This window comes from Pelodiscus sinensis, chromosome 21 (assembly GCF_049634645.1).
Source record: "Pelodiscus sinensis isolate JC-2024 chromosome 21, ASM4963464v1, whole genome shotgun sequence".
In the NCBI taxonomy this organism is placed as follows: Eukaryota; Metazoa; Chordata; order Testudines; family Trionychidae; genus Pelodiscus; species Pelodiscus sinensis.
This window is the reverse complement of record NC_134731.1, coordinates 9,720,454-9,741,152: the sequence shown is the minus strand read 5'-3', so window position 1 is coordinate 9,741,152 and position 20,699 is coordinate 9,720,454. Positions and strand designations below refer to the sequence as shown.

General features: G+C 50.7%; 1 long non-coding RNA gene across 1 annotated transcript in view; it reads right to left on the bottom strand.

Moving 5' to 3' along the window:
- LOC112543956 (uncharacterized) overlaps positions 1-19,609 on the bottom strand; it is a 30,019-nt gene extending 10,410 nt beyond the window's left edge. The window contains exon 1 of the long non-coding RNA XR_003087249.2: positions 19,437-19,609. This is a non-coding gene — a long non-coding RNA (uncharacterized LOC112543956). The remainder of the gene's footprint in view (positions 1-19,436) is intronic.
- Between the last annotated feature and the right edge of the window lie 1,090 nt (positions 19,610-20,699).

Genomic DNA, 20,699 nt, shown 5'->3' with positions numbered 1-20,699 from the left:
TGTAGCGCCTATGAAAGTTAGTTCGAACTAACGCTGTAGTGTAGACATACCCTTACATACATATTCAGGAGGCGGTGCTATCGTAGCACGCAGACAGAGCCCTCTGGACTCATGATAGATTACTACCTGCGTAGCCTATTTATGAAAACCTTGATCTAGAAGGAATTCCTGCCTAGCATCTCTGTAAACAAGTAGCGGCTGTTAGTCAATTTAAATCATTAGGGCTGCCACTTATTTACATTTTTAAAGCAGGATGTTTTTTGTTGTCTTGTAAATGTATTATTGTGTGTTGGAAAAGCCATCTGTAAAGGCCAGAAGGAGGGCTTCCTCGTGTGTTGACAGACATGTTGCTGTAAACAGCGCCTTTTTATGTACCAAAGCTGTTTGTGTCAGACTGCCACAGATTTTGTTTCTTGTGTATTGTGACAATAGCGCCATAAGGACGCTCGCCAGCTCCCTTTTTTTGTGTGTATTTTTGTGACTCCACATTTAGTGTTAGAGCCAAGACGTCCAGCCACATCCCTTCCATTCTAACACAAATGACGCATGTACACATGGATTCAGGCGGATTGCACGTGTGTGTGAATGCGGCACACATGCTAGAGAGGTGCACCGCTGCTTTCTCCGGTGCCTGTTCACGATGCATCAAATGCTTATTGTGTGCCTGAGTAACTGGTCCATGTGCACAAGAAGGGAGGCACCCAGGCAAACAATTCTAAGACAAATCACCTGAAACCGTGGGCTGTCAAAGAAGAATTAGGCCCTCAAAAATCCAGTTGTAAACATAGCCCATACACAGCAGTAACATTGTACAAAATGGGCCGAGTACCCAGTGTCCCCAGTGTCTTACCGTCCTTTCATTAAATGAACTCATAGCTAGCCTATACCAAAGACAAGAGGCACATGCCAGGAAGAAACAGAGGGCTGGGAGGTAATTTGGGATCATGCAAAGATTTCAGATCAGAAACTTGCTTTGAATATTTATGTGGCAAAGCCTGAACAGAATGGCTTGTTAATCCCAGCCCGGTTAGAAATATCTACTGCTGCTTCTAGTCCCAGCCAAAATCAGGCATGACAATGGAAACAGTGAGTCCCTTTCTTGCACCTCCACAAAATCGTGAGTGTTTTATGGTTTTTGGGGTGGAGGGATGAAATGAGGTGCAGGGGAGGAAGGGCCTCAACCATAGGTCTTCGTTAGCTCAAGCTAGCTCTGACGTCTTTAGGCATGCAACTTTATCTGCTCTCTCATTCAGTTTAACCTATGAATGAAACAGAAATGGAGATTCCGGGACAGATCCTCTGAATAATCCCCATAGACAGATAGATCTAGTACCTACAACCAGCTACGCCTCAGGGAAGCCCTCATTCTGGGTATGAGCTATTAGAGCTATTAAATTATTTGTTATATGATAGCACTTAAAGGTCTCATGATGGACTTTGCAAATAGAAAAAAAAAAGTAGGCCAGATTTTGGGTCTTATATGAACCTTGATTTATGTCCCCTGCCTTTTAACTTACATAGGGTATGTCTACACTAGCTTGTTAGTTTGTGCTAGGTAGACAAATGAGGGCAACCGGAGTTGCAAATGAAGCCCGGGATGTAACTATCCCGAGCTTCATTTGCATGTTCCCGGATGCCGCCATTTTTAAATCCCCCTTAGTCCAAACTAACTGCCCGTGGCTAGACGCGGCAGTTAAACGTTAATTAGAACTAATTCCTTAGTTTGAATGAACTGTTACTCCTCATTCCACGTTCGTTAGTGGAATTAGTTCAAAGGAGTTAGTTCGAAGTAACGTTTAACTGCCGCATCTAGCTGCGGGCAGTTAGTTCAGACTAGGGGGGATTTAAAAATGGTGGCGCCCGGGAACATGCAAATGAAGCCCGGGATATTTAAATCATTTGCAACTCCGATTGCCCTCTTTTGCCTACCTAGCTCGAACTAATGAGCTCGTGTAGACATACCCATACTGAATAGTGCTCTCTCTCTCGCTGTCCATATAGCTCTCTCTCTCTCTCTTTTACGTTAGCAAAAGCCAGAAACACTCGAACAGGATATCACTGCAAGCCCAAGCAAAAGGGGAAAACACAGGCTGTACAAGCTAATCTTGCCCATAACATGACATGAACAGCATGTATAGCAAATCAGCACACATAGGTAATGCAGAGTCTGATTCTATTTCACTAGTCTGGTATGACTGGCAGTGGCATCTGAAAACTCACACAGGAAGTGGAAAGAAAAGCAGGAGGGCTGAAGGGGGTGGTAATGAGATCTAGGAGGTGTAAAATCCTGTTTCATTCGTTAACCGGTTAAACGTTACATTAAACGTTAACGCTCCCCCCCCCCCACCTGCCTCCAGCCCACCTGCTTCCACTTTTCAACCCGCACAGGACGGGAAACGGCAGCCCCATGTGGGGCCGGCCGATCCGCTGCTGCTTCCAGGGCCGCTTCTGTGTGGGGCTGCTGCTTGTGGCCACCAGTGGGCTGCAGGCTGCTTCCTGGGTACCAGGTAACCATTACCCGGTGTGACGGCGTGTCAGGGAGCCCCCGACCCTGCACCCCCATCCACAGCCAGCTGTGCCTCTCATCCAGCCAGTAGAATAGACAGTTTTATTGCTTCTCAGAGACGCAGCATTGTTCGCTCAGACACCGAGAGCAGGTAGCCTTATTCCTCTCGAGGGGCTCACGGGCCCTTCCTTGGTCTAAAACATCCTCAGTCCTCCTAGCCCAGCTGAGACTGCCTCACCCCTGTAGCCACTGCTCACTCACCCCAGGCAGCCCCGCCTCCTCCATTGTCTTCCTTCCAGGTCCCAGGTGCTAGCTGCTGTCACCTGGGCCTCAGGATGTGAGAGACTGCACCTACTTCCAATGAGTCACACCCAGCTTCCCTCTCCTCATGCAGCTAGTGCTGCAGGGCCTGGGTAAACTGAAGCACACACCCACCCACACACACACACACACACACACACACACACACACACACACGCACACTGTCACTACAGCGGATCACATATAACTCCCTAAGACAAATGGTAAATGCAACACCAGAGCGAACATAGGATTACAAACGTAGACAGCACCCCCCACTATGTCACACCCGACTTACCAGGTGACCAGTTACCCATTAACATCCCCAGTGAGATCTGGAGCCTTTTGCCTCTGGGTCACAGTAAGGCAATACATGACGAGTGTGACTGAAGATGCTGATAGGGGAGGGGTGTTTGGTGGCCTGTATGAGATGAGTTGTTGAACTCAGGTCATGACCTGAAATGACATGTACTATGCAAGCAAACCCCTCTTCCCCACAAAACTGCATTTTTTCACTAGTGAGATCATCCACCAGGAGCAAAACAAACTCTACTGGTGTGAGTCCTGTTTTGTCCTTTTACCTGCAGCGCCACATGGGACTTCTACAGTAGAGCCCAGTCAGTCAGGGCACAGGCCTGGTCACACCCTTGACCAACACAGCTCTGCCAGTAGAAGGCTGCAGTGCAGACCTGGCCTTGATAGGTGGACAGCCACATGACAGGTGGTACAAACAGGAACCCTCGTTAGCATCCTCCACAGAGCAGCCCAGGATTAAAATCATTCCTAGGAAAACATTCTGCTCATTCATTTAGGTTCTTACATGGCCCATTTCACAGTGTTATCAACATATCTCATGAGGAAAGGGATCATAGAATCATAGAGCTGGAAAAGACTACAGAAAGTTATCAAGTCCAGCCCCCTGCTCTAGGCAGGACCAATCCCAACTAAATCAACCCGGCCAGGGCTTTGTCAAGCCGAGACTTAAACACCTCTAGGGATGGAGACTCCACTACTTCCCTAGGTAACCCATTCCAGTGCTTCACCACCCTCCTAGTGAAATAGTTTTTCCTAATGTCCAATCTAGAGCTCCCCCACTGCAACGTGCGACCATTGCTCCTTGTTCTGCCATCCACCACTGCTGAGAACAGCCTCTCTCCATCCTCTTTGGAACCTCCCTTCAGGAAGTTGAAGGCTGCTATCAAATCCCCCCCTCACTCTTCTCTTCTGCAGACTAAACAGACCCAATGCCCTCAGCTGCTCCTCATAGGTCATATGCTCCAGCCCCCTAATCATTTTGGTTGCCCTCCGCTGGACCCTCTCCAATGCGCCCACATCCTTTTTGTAGAGTGGGGCCCAGAACTGGACACAGTACTCCAGTTGTGGCCTCACCAGAGCCAAATAAAGGGGAATAATGACATCTCTGGATCTGCTGGCAATGGTCCTCTTAATGCAATCTAATATGCCATTAGGGATCATTATATCAATCCTACAGAGGGGAAACTGAGGCACGGCAATCAGATTGGTTGCACAGGATGGCTGTGGATGTACTTGGATCATCTTACTTGGGCTTGGTGTCTTACCCTCATGGCCAACGTTTCTCTCCAGCTCTGGGCTGACGCTTTTTCTCCCACTCTCTGGATAAGCGTAGGTCTCTTCTCTAGGGTCGCCACTCCAGGGCCAAGCTTTAAAGGTACTTCAGTGCTTTTGAAAATCCCACCTGGCACCTAACACCATGGAAATCTCTTCAAAACACCTTCAAAAATCTTGGCCCCTGGTGCCTTTCATTAGCATTACATGAAACAAAAGAATACTAATAAAAGCCAAACAGTCACAAGGCATTGCTAAGAACAGCCCTTGTAGAATGGCCAAATGCAACAGCGTAACAGAATTAGTTCTCTCTTTGTTGAACCCTAATGCAGCCGTTTTCAAGCTTCCTGTTGCGACCTAGGATCGGTGAGGGAATGTCGGGGGCTGGGTCTCGTTGCTGCAGGGGGACCAGGTGAGCAGTGGAGATGCTAAGGCAGCTGTCCTGGCACCACAGACCATGCTGCGCCTCAGAAGCGGCCGTCAGCAGGCCCGGCTCCTAGGCGGCGGGGGAGAACGCACAGGGCTCCATGCACTGCCCCTGCCCTGAGCACTAGCTCCACCCTCCCACTGGCTGGGAACTTGCTGCTGGCTGCTTCTGGGGGGGCAGCATGGTCGGCGGTGCCAGGAGAAGCAGGAAGCCTTAACCGCCCCCTCTTCTTCCCACTGCACAGCTGACTGGGAGCCACTCAAGGGAAACCCCTCCTGCCCCAGCCCTGACCACCACCCCCAAAGCCAGAGCCCCTCATACAGCCCAACGCTGCTATCTTCAGCCCCACCCTGGAGCCCCCACTCTAATCAAATTATGTTGGGTCACGGGTATCAACAATTTTCTTCAACTGGGTCAGGAGAAACAAAATTTGAAACCCACTGCCTTAAAATGGTATTCAAAGGAGGTAGCTCTGGGTGTTGTTAATAGCAGGCTTTCCCTCCCAGTCTCAATCACTCAATAATGGGCTTCAATAGGGGTATCACACCTCTGAGCCATGGTAGGCTTTTCGGTGGTCTTCTTTTGGGAGTGCTTCAGAGGGCGAAGGGCATGTCACATCCCTCTCTGGTCACAGAGAGAGCAAACAGCTCCAGCAGCAGCAGGAAACACGGGTGCAAACAGAACACCTGCCAAAAATGCACTAACTCCCTTTTTCCCTTCTACAGAAAACTCTCTGCCCTCTAACCAGAACCTACAGGAGCAGAGAAAGCTCAGCTAACGTCTCTATTGGCAGTACACCCTGCAAATGTTGTTATGGGCACAGCGGTGGGGGTGAGCAGATAGTTATAAGTTGCCCACCACACAGATTAACTGTCCTTTGAAGCATAAACGCTGGCCCCATCCCTAAAGAGCTGGCAGGCTCACCCAACTTTAAAACAGCCTATAACTAAAGTTCTTCCAAGTATAATAGAGGATGTGATTCAAGAGGGCCCAGTGCTGGTGAACAGGTAAGAATGTATCACAGAATCCCTGTAGCGTGGAGACAGTGATACACCAATACCATCCGCTCCCCCTGCTCCGCCCAGCAAAGCTACAAGGCAGCCATCTCTGTGCGCTTCCCCGTTCTCTTTCTATCTCTACTCGCGTTTCATGCGATGGAGACCGCCCTAGACAGGCAGTGCCCATGTCGTTCGGTAACAGATATTGTGACTATTGTGCTAGTTCTGCTCCTCATTCTGCAAGGCACTGAACAGATACAGAAACTACACAGTGCCTGCTCCACCGAGCTTACAAACTAGGGATGTGATATTCTGCAGATCCTGGGAACGGCCAAAAGTTCTGTAGAAGTTGAGGCAAGCACGTCCACACTGTGAATTTCACTCGCTGGCTTCGATCGGTATGTCCTCCTGCCTATTCATTTTAGGGGCCACCACCCTCCCTGGACGATCTAATCACAGCAGCAGTTTTCAACCTTTGTTTTATTTGCTGACCCCCTAACATTTGTGAGTGGAACTGCAGATGCCAGGGGTCTGCGGAGCACATGTTGAAAACCACCAAACTAAGTATCAAACTAAGAAAACAGAGTCTAATTTGGTAAGGATAAGTGTAACAAAGAGCCATGAAGGACCACTTGGACATAAGCTACCCTTTAAGAAAGGAGATATGCAACCTGTACGTTTAAAATGGGAGGTGCTAGATAGCGTTGAAAGATAAAACAGATTTTTTTAAGGTTCCCTCAGTGTAGACCGTTACATATTGCAGAAGTGCCGATTGTCAGTTGTGATGCAATTCCATTTGGCATTCTGGGCACACCATTGGATCTCTTCTCTGACTCATGCCTTCTCTGACTACATGCCTTTTTCCCCCTATCGTTCTCAAGTTATACCCAGGCAAGCAGGGGCGGGGGAGGTCTGTGACTAACACATAACACTCACTCTACTAAAACAAGCCATCAGAGCAAGAAAGCAGCAGACAACACCATGTTTGCATCCTGCCTTCAACAGAAATTGACAATCCTTAGCTGCAAATAAACCCATCCTCATAGGGGTTTTTTCCCCTTTCTTTCTGTGATCTAGCGTCACCGTGGCCCTGTCTCCCCAAACACCCTGACTACTGCAAACACTGGCATTGGCGATGGGGGGTGAGTTTTTGCAAAACTGAGCAGACAGACAGACAGGCTAGTTATCCAGCTGCCCTTTGCAAGCAACAGCTCTCGCGCTTCCTGCCAGCCCACGCATCACACACTAATTGACATGACATATTGACTGGCACTCTTCCGGGGAGAGAGCAAAAAGGAGTATGCATACCATTCCAGCTCGGTAATAATTACTGATTAAAAACTAGTTAAAAGGCAATGAAGACTGAAACGTACATTAACCAAACGACCCTCATCTATAGCAAGCCACAGATAGATGGGAGCGATTATGAAATCATCACTTAAAATGTCTACAAACATTAATGGCTGTTTGAGTTTCCTGAAGATTTATAGTAAAGCTGCTAAGTTTTTCAGCGTTATGGCTCTCCCCCCTCCCTTACCTCTTTCGCTCTGCATGAAAACATGTTCACTTGGCTTTGTGCACACTGACGTAGGCATCAAGTCCCTGGAACCATAAATACTGTATCTATTTTTAACCTTCATAATGAAATCCTTTACTCATTGTTTTCTAAATAGAAAATGACATTGTTAGCAATATGAATCATTTTACAGATGTAACAGGACCAGTACGCTTGCCATGCTGTTCCTGATAAATGAAATATTCATTAATGCTAAGGGTATAATAAACTGCTCCCCACTGCCTATAATTTAAAAGGTTTTAGTGTCTGTGTGGATATTGTCGAGCTAATATGGGGTGATTATCTCTGCAGTCACTTCGGGGCACCTTGGTGTCTTGATTTCACATGAGCGTTTACTCTTTTATTTTCCTCTAATTTAAAACACAGCAGTGACTGAAACCTAAAGAGCTCTCACATACCAAGTATGCAATCCAATTTAGTTTAAATAAACATGGGGGAGAAATGATACACTAGCAGTCAGAATAAAGAGTTCAGTGGTTGGTCTAGGACACTGGTCCAGTATGGCTTTTCTCAGTCAGCATCTTAGTGGGTCAAATTGGTTTGCAGGTGTAATTCCTGCTAAGATATGAGATAAGGACATGATAAGAGTTCAGAGAGCTGCAATCAGCTTACATATTGTGACAGCCCCAGACCAGCTGGCTGCCGCACTCTATGGAGGACAGGTATGCAGGGCGCTGGGTAAACAGTTTCTTCGTCCCTGTGATGGGGCAATTGAGCCCCGCACTTTTAGTGCCCTACCCCCAGTGCTTTATGGGGAGCGCAGGGCTCAGCCAGCAGTCTGTGCCATTTGCTCATGGGCCACAGCCCAGCTGAGCGGTGCGGTGCAGTGGGCCCAGGCTGGGGGCAGGGCTTGAGCTGTCCGGGAGCCGGGGCAGCATTGTAGCGTCATGTCCCCACAGCATGCCGCATCAGGGGGTGGGGCTTAGGGACCTGCCCATGCCACGTTGGATACGGGGGGAAGGGGAGGCAAGCAATAAGGAGGAGGTGTGAGCGGGGGTGAGAGGAAGCCAGATTCCTCCTCCCTTCTGGGGGGGAACCCTTGGAGCCCAAGGTTGGTGGGACTGTGGGCTGTCAGCTCCCGCCAAAGTGCCGCTAAAGGATGTCCTCAGAGGCAAGCGGCAGTGGGAGCAGGGGGTAGGAAGTAGCCCAGGGCGGGGTGCCTCAGCCAGGCTGACGAGTTGCGGCAGGAATCCCCGCCAGCCGGACAGGAGCTGGAACCCATGAAAGAGGGCGGGTCCGGGGTCCTCCTATCCCGCCCGTGAAGGGCGTACGTGTGGCCAGCCCAGTGGACTGCCTGGTCAGCAAGACAGACTTGAACGGGAGAAGACGGGCCCAGCATGCACAGACAATTTAAAGAGGCACAGAACATTTAAAAGGGACAGGCAAGAGGGGTTCTTCACCCTACGTGCCATTACCCCTATGTGACAGTTCCTGAGTAAAGAAGGGATTTACACAAGGGCCTTGTGCAGTATAATCAGGCAAGCACCTGGGGCCAAACAAGAGCTTGCAGGAAACAGCAGGCTAATTAGAGCCCCTGCAGCACATTAAGGCCTCCCTGCAGAGCGGGCAGGGTGGTGGTGGAAGATCTGAGAGTGAGAGGTGTTCTGAGGGAGAGCTGAGGCCCTGCAATAAGGTAGAGTGCCATGGTGGAGCAGGACGGACGTGTTCAGTTATCAGAGGGAAAGTACTGGGAGGGCTTGGTGGAGACAATGGCCCAGGAAAGATGCTGCCAGACTGGGAGTAAAATAAATCCTGTCTATTGCTGCGCCCTTAGGCCTCTGGGCTTGACCCGGAGTAGTGGGCGGGCCCAGGTTGCCCCCAACCTTTCTTACATCACTACAGAGGCTGCCCCTGAAAGGGAAGACCAGGTCTATGGAGGGGTTTTTACCCCAAGCTGTGAACTCGCCTGGGATGAGGATGGCTCGGTAGAGGCTGTGACCCATCTCTAGTAAAGAGAACAAGGCCATGTGGAGGGTCGCAGTAAGCCTCTAAGGCAAACATGGTCTGCCAGGCTGTGACGTAGTGGGGGTATCTGGCTGGTTTCTATGCTGCTGGCTCCGGGGTAACCCCCACTGGCTGCCGTGGGTACCACAACCCAGCAAAACAGGATGAGTCACTATGCAACCAGTATGGCCAGACACCCCCCATGGAGAGGAACAAAGGAAGGTGGAATGCTGCCCTGGCTGGGGGGCAGGGCTGGAAGAGAGTTAGTTAGTGGCTGGCTGTCTGGGAGCATGGAGGAGACAGCCTAGGGAAAGGGGCTGGAGTTTAGGGGCCCAGTCTCCCCCCATCTCAAGGGGGCCTGAGGCATCCTAGCCCAGCTCTGGGACCAGATTACATCTGTGCTGTGCTGTTTCCTGGAGAGGCAATAAACTTCCTCTATTCCACCGGCTGGTGCAGTCTGTTTGTGCCATTTCGGGGTGCAGGAGATGGGGGACCCCCAACGCGCCGTCACACTGGTGTCAGAAGTGGGATGCACTGCACCCCGTGGATAGAGCTTCCAGCGACGAGCGACAAGGCGCTGTAGAAGCAAGAGCCCTGGAGCCAGGCGTGCTGGAGACAGAGCGAAGCAGTTCCTGGGAATCGTGGGGCGCTGCAGCACTAGACTGGTGAGTCTGCACCGAGGGGACCAGCGGGCAGATGGCCTACGCCCGACTCTTGAAGGCAGAGCTGGTGGGGCTGTGCAGAGAGAGGGGCTTGCCTGTGCAGAAAGCAACCAAGGCCCAGCTGATTGCCCAGCTGGAAGAGAATGACCAGCCACAGGGCCAGGATCTTGTCCCCAGGGGAAGCAGCCAGACCCCCCCCTGAGAGTGTGTCAGGCTCACAGAGGGGGAGGAGCGCTGGAACCCACCGGAGAGATGAGACAGCTTCCCCCAGGAGGCCTGCAAGCCGTAGCCCATCTAGGGCAGGGGCAGCCTAGCAGAGCTGCGGCAGCTGGAGATCCAGCTGCGGATCAGGGAATTGGAAGTAGAGGACCGAGAGAAGGAGCGCCAAGATCGAGAGAGGCAGCGACAGCATGAGCTGGCCATGGCAGAGCGGAGACCCGGCGGGGCACCGGCTGCGCCAAGTGTGGATGGGGGCCGGGATCCCGGGACTGCCAGACGCTTGGAGAGGCTTGTGGTGGCCCAATTGAAGGACATGGGTGACATTGACGGGTTCCTCAGTGCCTTTGAGAGGGCCTGTGGACTGCAACGGGTCCCCCCAGCTGACTGGCTGCAGGAGCTCGTCCCCGCACTGAGCCAGGAGGCGGCCGGAGTGCTCAGTCAGCTAGAGGACCTACAACCAGGGGATTACAACCGAGTCAAGGAGGCCCTGCTGCACAAGTTCGGGCTGACCCTCAAGATGTACAGGAAGAGGTTCCGGGGGGTGCAGAAGGAGCCACGGGAGACCTATGTGGATCTGGCCTCCCGCCTGGCGCAATACTGCCGCAAGTGGGTGTCTGGAGTCGGAGCCCAGACCGCAGATGGGCTGCTCAAGCTGTTCATGATGGAGCAGTTTTATGAAGCGTGCCCACCCAAACTGAGGCTGTGGCTCAAAGACCGAAGACCAGAGAACCCCCAGGAGGCTGGGAGGCTGGCGGATGAGTTCACGGAGAGCCGGTCCGGGTGTGAACGGGAGTCCCGGAGAGAAAGGGAACCACGCAGAGACCGGATCTCGGCTGAGCGACAGAGGGAGTCAACTACGGGGCGAGACCAAGGAACAGGTCGTCTGTGCCCCAGAGAACCAGCCAGGGCCTGGACAGAGACAGCCCAAAGCCTAACTTGCCATCGCTGTGGGCAAAAAGGCCACAAGAGGGCTCAGTGCACCAGGTCCCAGGACCGGGGACTTTCCAGGGTTAACTGGCTGGGGCGGGAAGAAGGGCAGGCTGCCCCAGAGGCAGGGGCTGGCAGGCAAACCTCAGCTCAGAGAGAGGGGAAGGATGCTCAGTGCACCTCCCCTGGGAGGTCTGATTCTCAGGAGGCGGATTTCTCCGTGTACCGGGTGGGGGCAGGACGGCCCCTGCGGAGCGAGTGCCTCATACCCCTGGAGGTGGATGGTAGGAAGGTGATGGGCTTCTGGGACACGGGGGCAGAGGTGACTCTGGCCCGATCCGACATAGTGGCCCCAGAGCGGATACTACCCCACACCCAGCTGACCCTGAAGGGCATAGACAGGTCCCCGTTTAAGGTGCCTGTAGCCAGGGTGCATCTGAAATGGGGGGCGAAGGAAGGCCTCAAGGAAGTGGGGGTGCACCCGCACTTGCCCACCGAGGTGCTGATGGGGAATGACCTACAGGAGTGGCCCCATGAATCCCAGCGGGCTCTAGTCACTACCTGGAGCCAGAGCCAGCGGGGGGCTGACAACGTGGGTCCAGGGAAGGACTCCTGGCAGCGTCCTCAGGGTCCCATCCCAGTGGACACGGGGTCCAGCCAGGCTGGGACTCCGGACCTAGGCAAAGGTGGGGAACAGGTCCTGATCCCTGCCTCAGCAGCTGAATTCCAGGCTGAGGTGCAGGCAGACCCCTCCTTGCAGAGGCTGAGGGACCAGGATGGCCTCCGTGCAGCTCAGCCCTGGGGGAGAGGTGGCCAGGAGAGATTCCTGCGGTAGCGTGGGCTCCTGTTCCGGGAATGGCTTCCCCCCAGGAAGGTGAGGGCATGGGGGGTCCAGCGGCAGCTGGTCGTCCCCCGAAAGCACCGCCTCCAGCTGCTGTATTTGGCCCACAACGTCCCCGTTGGGGGCCACCGGGGGATCCGGAGCACCCGGCTGAGGCTGCTCCAGCACTTCTATTGGCCGGGAATCTTTACAGCCGTGCAGCGGTACTCCCGGTCCTGTGACTCCTGCCAGAGGGGCGGGAAGGCCCAAGACAGTAGGAAAGCGGCTTGGGGGTCTCTACCCCAGATAGAGGACCCTCTGGGCTTGCTGAGAGAGTTATGGGAGGGGAAGTCCTCCCTGGATGGAGCATCGGGGGTGGAAGCCGCCCTGGCTGTCCAGAGAAGGCTCGCTGGGCTCATGGCCCCGGCCCGAGAGACCCTGGCCAGAGATCAAGGCCAGCGGAAGGGTGGGTGTGACCCCTGAGGACAGGCCTGTGCCAGTCGCCCTGGAGCAGGGCGGCGAGTGGACAGAGGGAAGCCAGCTCATGTGGGGCCTCGCCACGGCCGGCCCGAGTCAAGGGGAGCACCCATGTCCCCAGGGCGGGTTCCCACGCAGAGGACCCGAACTTCCCTAGGTCACGAGCGGAGTGACCCTGCTCAGTTCGCTCTCGGAGGGGGGAGAACTGTGACGTAGTGGGGGTACCTGGCTGGTTTCTATGCTGCTGGCTCTGGGGTAACCCCCACTGGCTGCCGTGGGTACCACGACCCAGCAAAACAGGATGAGTCACTATGCAACCAGTATGGCCAGACACCCCCCATGGAGAGGAACAAAGGAAGGTGGAATGCTGCCCTGGCTGGGGGGCAGGGCTGGAGGAGAGTGAGTTGGTGGCTGTCTGGGAGCATGGAGGAGACAGCCTAGGGAGAGGAGCTGGAGTTTAGGGGCCCAGTCTCCCCCCATCTCAAGGGGGCCTGAGGCATCCTAGCCCAGCTCTGGGACCAGATTACATCTGTGCTGTGCTGTATCCTGGAGAGGCAATAAACTTCCTCTATTTCACCGGCTGGTGCAGTATGTTTGTGCCATTTCGGGGTGCAGGAGACGGGGGACCCCCAACGCGCCGTCACACAGGCACACAGGATCCAGGGGGCATGGTCAGGGCTTTGCCATAGTAGATATAGTTGAGTAACCGCCAACCATTGGCGAGGTCCAATATTTTGAGGAGCATTTAAAAACTCAACCCCGCACGTCCTTCAAGTTAGTGTCAGTCAGAGTCGGACGCCTCATGTGAGTAAACTGGTTGGGACGAATGTGCTGTCTTTTGTCCTACAGAGAACAAGCCATTTAACTTCTCTGCAAGGCAAGTATCCTCCGTCACGGCTCCCATCTTCCCAACAACCCAATGGACCAACTGATTCTTCTTGCTTCTCATTTAAGCTCTGTCTGCACTTACAAAATTGTTCATAGGCAGAGGGGCTGACAGACATGTTGTGTCTCTGGGCATTGTGTGTGTGGAGGGGTGTTCGGTTCCGTGCTCCCAGCAGGGCAGAAGGGGCGTGGCCTCAGGCAGAAGGGGTGGGGCCAACTGGTTTTCAGCACCTCCAGAGCGCAATGCCCCCCCACAATCCTCAGTGCTGCCCGGGGCATGCCATGAGGTGTATTAAGGGCCTTGGGCCCTGGCTTTGCCACTCCTGTGATAGCAGCAATGGCAGCTAAGAACCGTGGGTCCTTTTGATGCTCCGAGCCCAGGAACAACTTCCCCCTTTGCCCCTCTCACCCCCACCCGCTCCCCCGTCGGCAAAAGATTTGCCACAGCAAATGCAAACGCTGCTTTGTTGGCAGGGGCGCTCTCCTGTAGACATCTTTTGTCAGCAACAGTGCTGACAAGTAGCGTTCACACGCACTGACTTCTAGCACCAGGGCTGTGTCAACACAACCTTGGTGCTAAAAGCTGCCCAGTGTAGACATCCCCTTGCCTACCAAACTGCTGGTTATTTGTGTGTCTTGGACCACTTGCTCTTCAAACTCCCTTAGCCCTAATCATTTCCATCCTGTGTTTTACCAGCCAGAGCCGTTAACTCTTTTCCATGGGCGAGGCTTTGGTTGGATTTCCCTTTTTATGTTGGGCTCAAATAACCCCTGGTCCTTGCCATTTAACCACACTTCCCATCTTTCCTGCTTCCTCTTCCATGTAGGAGTATACATCTCTCCAGAGGCGGTGGAGGTTTAAAGTAAGCTATAACCCCAACAATAAAGATTTCTAATGAGCTTGCACATTTAGTGCCGATAGTTTTATTTAGTTGCTATATTATTTTCTTCCTCTTATACTCCCTTAATGTACAGCTATTAAAAAAGGTAACTGATTCATCCGGTGGTGCTGTAATGCACCCTCGCCATCACAGAGATATGTCCTGCGATCCTGGCAAGATCCAACCTTGCATGTGTACATCACTGATTGCGGCTGGATGGAATCAGAATGGGGATGTAAAAATGTAGTCGATTATCTAATAAGCAAAAGCTGGCAGGTTAATGCTATAGGCTACATGCATCCCCCCCCCACACTTGTCAGTAAATTTTTTAGCAGGCTGGCCAGCAGCCTGGTTCAGTTCTGGTTTGTGATGGGTCCAGGATCTACCCCTGTGGCTCTGCATTTAAAGCATATGAGGAGCCGGGCGGGCAGACAGCCCAGCTCAGTTCTGGCTCATGCTGGATCTGGGAGCTCAGACCTTCCCCTAGACAGAGGCTGCTGCCACCCCACGCTGCTGCCTCTTCATTACCACTGCCTCATTATCAGAGGCGGCAGCAAAGGGCAACAGGCAGCCAGTCTACAAAGGGAGCTGGTTTTGAAACTGGCTCCCCTCACGGACCAGCCTCTACCTGGCAGGGGTCTGCTCATGCATGAGGCCAGAGTGCACCAGCTGCCGGCTGCCCAGGGACTATAGAATAGTTGACTAACCAATAAGAATTCATGAGGTTACTTGACTATTCAATTAACCAATATTTAACATCCCTAAATTGGAACTGCTTACCTATGCACCATTTGGCCTGTTACTGCTAGATGGACTTCTCCGTTTGCTCAAGTGTTAGGGGCCTGTGATTTTTCAGGCAGGGGGATCCAGAATCCATGCCTCCTATCACTGTCCCAAAAGACCATGTTCTGCCGCTCAGGGCTTATCTTCACTAAACCATGGATCTACGCTACAGTGATCGATCTACTGGCAGTTGATTTATTGTGTCTGGTTGGATGCAATAAACTGACCTCCAACCACTCTCCTGTGGCCTTGGGTACTCCACCAGGATAAGACTAGTAGCTAGAGTTGATGGGAGAGCAGCCCTCGCATGGAAGACACCGCGGGAAGGACGTCAACTTCCACTATGTTATTTGCGTAACTAAAGTAGCATAACTTAGATCTACAGAAGGCATAGTGTAGACTAAACCTTAGTAATAACTAAAGCATTATAGATGGCCATAGATGTGGTACAATTTACTCTTCTAGGTAAGCTGTTCTAAGGCAGCGGTACATGTACCGTTACAGGTACACAGAGGTCAATTCACCTTGATATTTGCCTAGTTTTATAAACAGGCTACTTAAAAGCCCTAGGAAGTCAATACAAACTAAAACTTCATACACACAACAATTTGTTTATATTGCTCTATATGCTCAATTTGAACCTCTCTAGTCCAGCACTCAATGGTCGGGCAGCATCCGTGGTCTGGCATGATTTTAATTAGTAGGATGTCCACATACCATGGGTGTGGCCAAGTTTCTTGTGATCCCATAAAGTTTGCTTACTGCCACCAGTCCTGACTTTCAATGTTCTGTGCTGTTATTTAGCTCTAATTTATCCCTAAATATCTTTTAAGAGTCCAGTAAGCTGTGGAAGTGTCGGTAATGCTGCTAGACAATATTGACCTCCCAGGGTTTGGCAAATTCTCTGGTGTAGCATTGATTAGGTCCGGAGGGTACCAGACTAGAGAGGTTCAACCTGTAGATACTGAAATGTAAGCACAATAGTTATATTCCTATTGGTTTAATTTAGAATTAGATGATAAAAATGAAAAAGTCTGCAGTTTTTCAGTAACAAAATTTGCTGTGAAACTTTTGTATTTTTATGTCTGGTTTTTTGTAAACAAGTTGTTTTTAAGTGAGGTGAAATTTGGACTACACAAGATAAATCAGACTCTTGCAAGGGTTACACTGTCCTAGGTAATGCATAGATTATAGGAGTTAAGCCATGTCTATATTAAACAGAGAATCGATGTTGTGGAGGTTGATCTTCTGGTATTCGATTTAGTAGGTCTAGTTTGGACCTGCTAAATCAAATGCTGAGGACACTCCCATCAACCCCAGTACGCCAACTCCTCGTGAGGAGTAAGGGAAGTTGATGGGAGAATTAGGTATGGCCATTCCTCCCGCTGTGTCGACACTGGAGAAATTCAGTTTAAGGTAAATTGACTCCAGCCATATTATTTACTATATCTTAAGATGACCTTCCAGTTTAGCATAGACTTGCACTTAGGCTGTGTCCAGACTCAGGGGTTTTTTCGAAAAAAGTAGCCTTTTTTCGAAAAAACTTCACCTGCGTCTAGACTGCAGCCCCGTTCTTTCGAAATTAAATCGAAAGAATGAAGCTTTTCTTTCGACGGCGGTAAACCTAATTCCACGAGGAAGAACGCCTTTTTTCGAAAGTGCTCTTTTGAAAAAAGGCATTCTTGAAAGCAAACAGGCTTTTTAGAAAGAGAGCATCCAGACTCACTTGCTGCTTTCTTTCGAAAAAGCGGCTTGCTTTTTCGAAAGTTCCGTGTGCAGTCCAGACGCTCTCTTTTGAAAGAGGCTTTTTCAAAAGTATCTTTCGAAAAAGCCTCTTTCGAAAGAGGCTTGCAGTCTAGACATAGCCTTAGACTGTCACTGCAGAAAGAAAGATTAGATGGCAAGTCTAATGTTTAAAATGAATAGTGATTTCTTCTGAGATAGTTGATTTTAAAAGTGGAAGCCCTTAATTGCTTCCTTTACTCATCATGTCAGACGGAGATACTACTCAATCAATAGCAGTCATTTGCATGTGTTAGTACATGCATGTTCTCCCTATAAAAACATTCCATCCCACATTACTTGAGCATCAAGAACATCCCCATTCCCTGCTGTCTCTCATTCTATATGGCTAACAACCTACAAGGAGATTTCCCCTGCCCCTCTCTTCTTCAACATGCCTGCCTTGAAATGATATACAAGGGGGTAGGGAATAATTATAATGATAAACTGTGGCAATTTTGCTCCTCGGCAGATATCAGTGTGGCCATACTTAACTCAAGGTTGCCACAGTGAGAAACCAATACTAGGTTTATTTGATTCTTAACGACTTGATAACCAGTGTGACAAGGGGTTCAGAAGTCTGCATCTCTATTGGAAAATAGGAAAGTGTCAAAGAGAGCCAGTTGCTGCTGTCTCCGACACCACTATAATTTTAGAAAGATGTACTTTGTGGTTTGTCAGACGGGATAAACTGAGCCTGGTTTCTTTTCAAGTGAACACATTGGCCCCTGTCTCAAAAAGGCGAGGACTACTCAGTTACAATCTGGGAGCTGCCATTTGGCTCAATACTCAGGGTTATTTTTACAATGTCTAACCTGCCCTCCTATGCACTCTTAAGTACTCCTAGTTTCGAGATACGTAACCCAGCTGGGGAATCCAATCAGGGATGACCCCATTAATTCTGAGCTCATCTACTTGGCAATGCTTCTCTTCTGAGAGACGGTCTACACCAGTGTTTCTCAACCTTTTTTTGCTCATGGCCCCTTTCTGAGCCTCATTCATTATACACCTGGCAGTTAAGTTTGGCTGGCCCCCTAATGTTCTGTTTTTTTCCATGTGGCCCCCTAGAAGTAAGGTGGTGCCCCCTGGGGAGCCATATGGTCCACATTGAGAACCACTGGTCTACACTACAGCTAAAGGTCGAATTAAGATACGCAACTGCATTAATTACATAGCTGGAGTCAACGTTTCTTAAATTGTGTTTCCACACCGTCCACACAGCAGGAGGTCGACGGGAACAAATGCCCCCATCGGCTTTCCTTATTCCTCGTGAGGAGCAGGAGTACTGGCGCCAACAGGGGCACCCTCTGAGTTCAATTTAGCGGGTCTTTCCTAGACCTGCTAAACCGAACCCAGGAATATAGACATAGTGTCGATGTGCCCAGAGCGTACAATGAAATGTTCCCAAACTACCTGCTCCGTGGGACTGATCTGAAGGTTTGAAGGCACTAGGTCTCCTTGTGGTTAGGGGGAGGAATACATCACTATAAGACAACAGCTTGGTTAATACTATGTTCTCCTCAGAGCCTCCAAATTGAGCCAGGCTTTCTACAACTGACATGCTGTGTCATTTAAGCTGACATGGCTTTGTGGAGATGCAGCTTTTCATTTTATTAAAAAGAAGATGATTTGGGAGGGGAGGGAGTATTTTTTTTAACTTCCTTTCACTCAAAGATTAACGTTTTCTCCATCCCCCAGTCCCATCTTGCAAAAACAGTTGCATCTTACAGGATGTGGGACCCTTTAAGAAGCTGAATAAAAGTGTTTTTCCTTGCTGGTTACTGCACTTCACTTGCAACTCCTGACAGCTTTGAAAATGGACCCAATCAAAATCATCATTTCATATTGATTTTTGTTTTTTCACCCTGACAGCTCTGCACTGAAGGTGTTTTCAAGTGTTACTGAAATAGAAGGCTAAATTTACCTCTGCTTCTCCTTCTTGGTAGGCTGTTCTGTAGACAGTTCTTTCTCCAGCTCTCTTTTTGTTTGCATTTCCACAAACCGTGGACAAATTGTGATATCACACACACACCCACACACCCCATGCACACATACATGCACACTGGATGAAAGCAAGTATACAATTTCCCAAGCATCTGAGAAGCACAAGGCAGGAGATTCAGCCACTCATCTTGATTAATTTACATTCATTTTAGCACATTTTATTCCCAAAAGGAACACATTTCATTTACCACTCTAGCACGAAACTGAGTAAATGTTTAACAGTGCACAGCCGCACTACAAAAGAGTTTAGGAAAGGAAGTGAAGAATCACCACCGTAACTAACTGAATCGGCTGATGTAATTCAGGGAGGCAGAATGTAATCACCTGAACTGGAATTTGGCCAGAATGCCTTTACTATTAAAAAGTACCAGGGAGTCCTCAGAGACACAAGTGGGGAAGAGCTCAATTTTGTGTCTCATCTAAAGCCTAGTCTACACTACGCCCCTTCTTCGTTGATCTAAGATACGCAACTTCAGCTATGTGAATGGCGCAGCTGAAGTCGATCTACTTTACCTCATAGAATCATAGAACACTAGAACTTGAAGGGACCTCAAGAGGCCATTGAGTCCAGTCCCCTGCCCTCAGGGCAGGATCAAGCACCATCTAGATCATCCCCGATAGATGTCTATCCAACCTGCTCTTAAATATCTCCAGTCACCTCAGTATCTTCCGTGTGGTAAGGTCGGTGGGGGATGTACTCCCATCAAGTCTGGCTACTCTTCACATTCTGGTGGAGTATCAGAGATGACAGGATAGTGCTCAGAGATCGATTTATCATGTCTAAGCAGATGCAATAAATCAACGGCTGGTGGATCAATCACGGCAGCGTTGATTCACTATGTAGCGAAGACAAGCCCTGAAAGAGGACAGCCACAGCAGTAGGGATAGCCATGTTCAAAGGTTGGTCATTAGGTCATTTCTGGTTGCATCATAATGTAATAGGATCATCCTTCCTGGATTGCTCTGTCATCAAGCCACTGCATGACCAGAGATCCCTCAGTTTCCCCTCTTGAGTGACCCAATAGCCTCACTGCAGGTTTAATTCTCTTTGGGGCTGGGTTATTACAACATACTCCACAGAGTCCACAACAGAATTCCCAAACGAGGGGTCCATTTCTTAGCCCAGGGCAAGCAGCCATTAAAACTTAAGATGTCTTCTCACTCGATGCCCCACATCTCAGGCCTTCAATCATGTTAGGACTCTCTCCATGTCCTTCCCTGTCCATACACCAGGACGGCCAATTCAGGCCTTCCAACTGTGGTGCAACTCTGCTGTTCCAACAGGGACTTCCCCACTGCCTCTGTGTGGGGAAGCATCCCTCCCTTCCCTTAGCTCTCTCATGGTTCCTCTGAGTCCAACTCCTCAACCCCGCAGAGGTCAGCCAGTAAACTTCTCCACTGCCAGGGCCATCCCTAGGCATACGCCAAATATGCAGCTGCGTAAGGCACCAAATTTTCAGGTGCCCCTACGCAGCCTTATGTGCTTGGATGCCTGAGGATGGCCTTGTCACCTCTGCGGCTTGATTCCTCTCCTTCTCCCTGCCCACACATGCTCCTCTTGGCCAGCAACTAGCCGCTAGGGCTCCCTTCTGCCAGACGGGGGCGAAGAGGAGACCTCCACCTGTGTGGCTCCATGCCAGTCCCAGAGAAGCCCCTGAATCCTGGTAGAAGCTGCAGAGGGAGGGGGAGAAGGGCAGGGCCAGGAAGCCCCAAGTCCTGGGCAGAAGTCGCGCTGGCAGGGGCAGCCTCAGTCATGTAGGGCCCCACAGTTTATAAGGATGGCCTGTCCACTGCTCCTCTACATTCCCTCTGGCCCATGGCTCTGGCAGTCTGAGACAGAGCAAGGAAGCAACGCCCTCTGCTGTTCCACCAACAGCCCTCTCCAGCCTGGCTTTTCAGCTTGGGGACACCAGCCAACAAA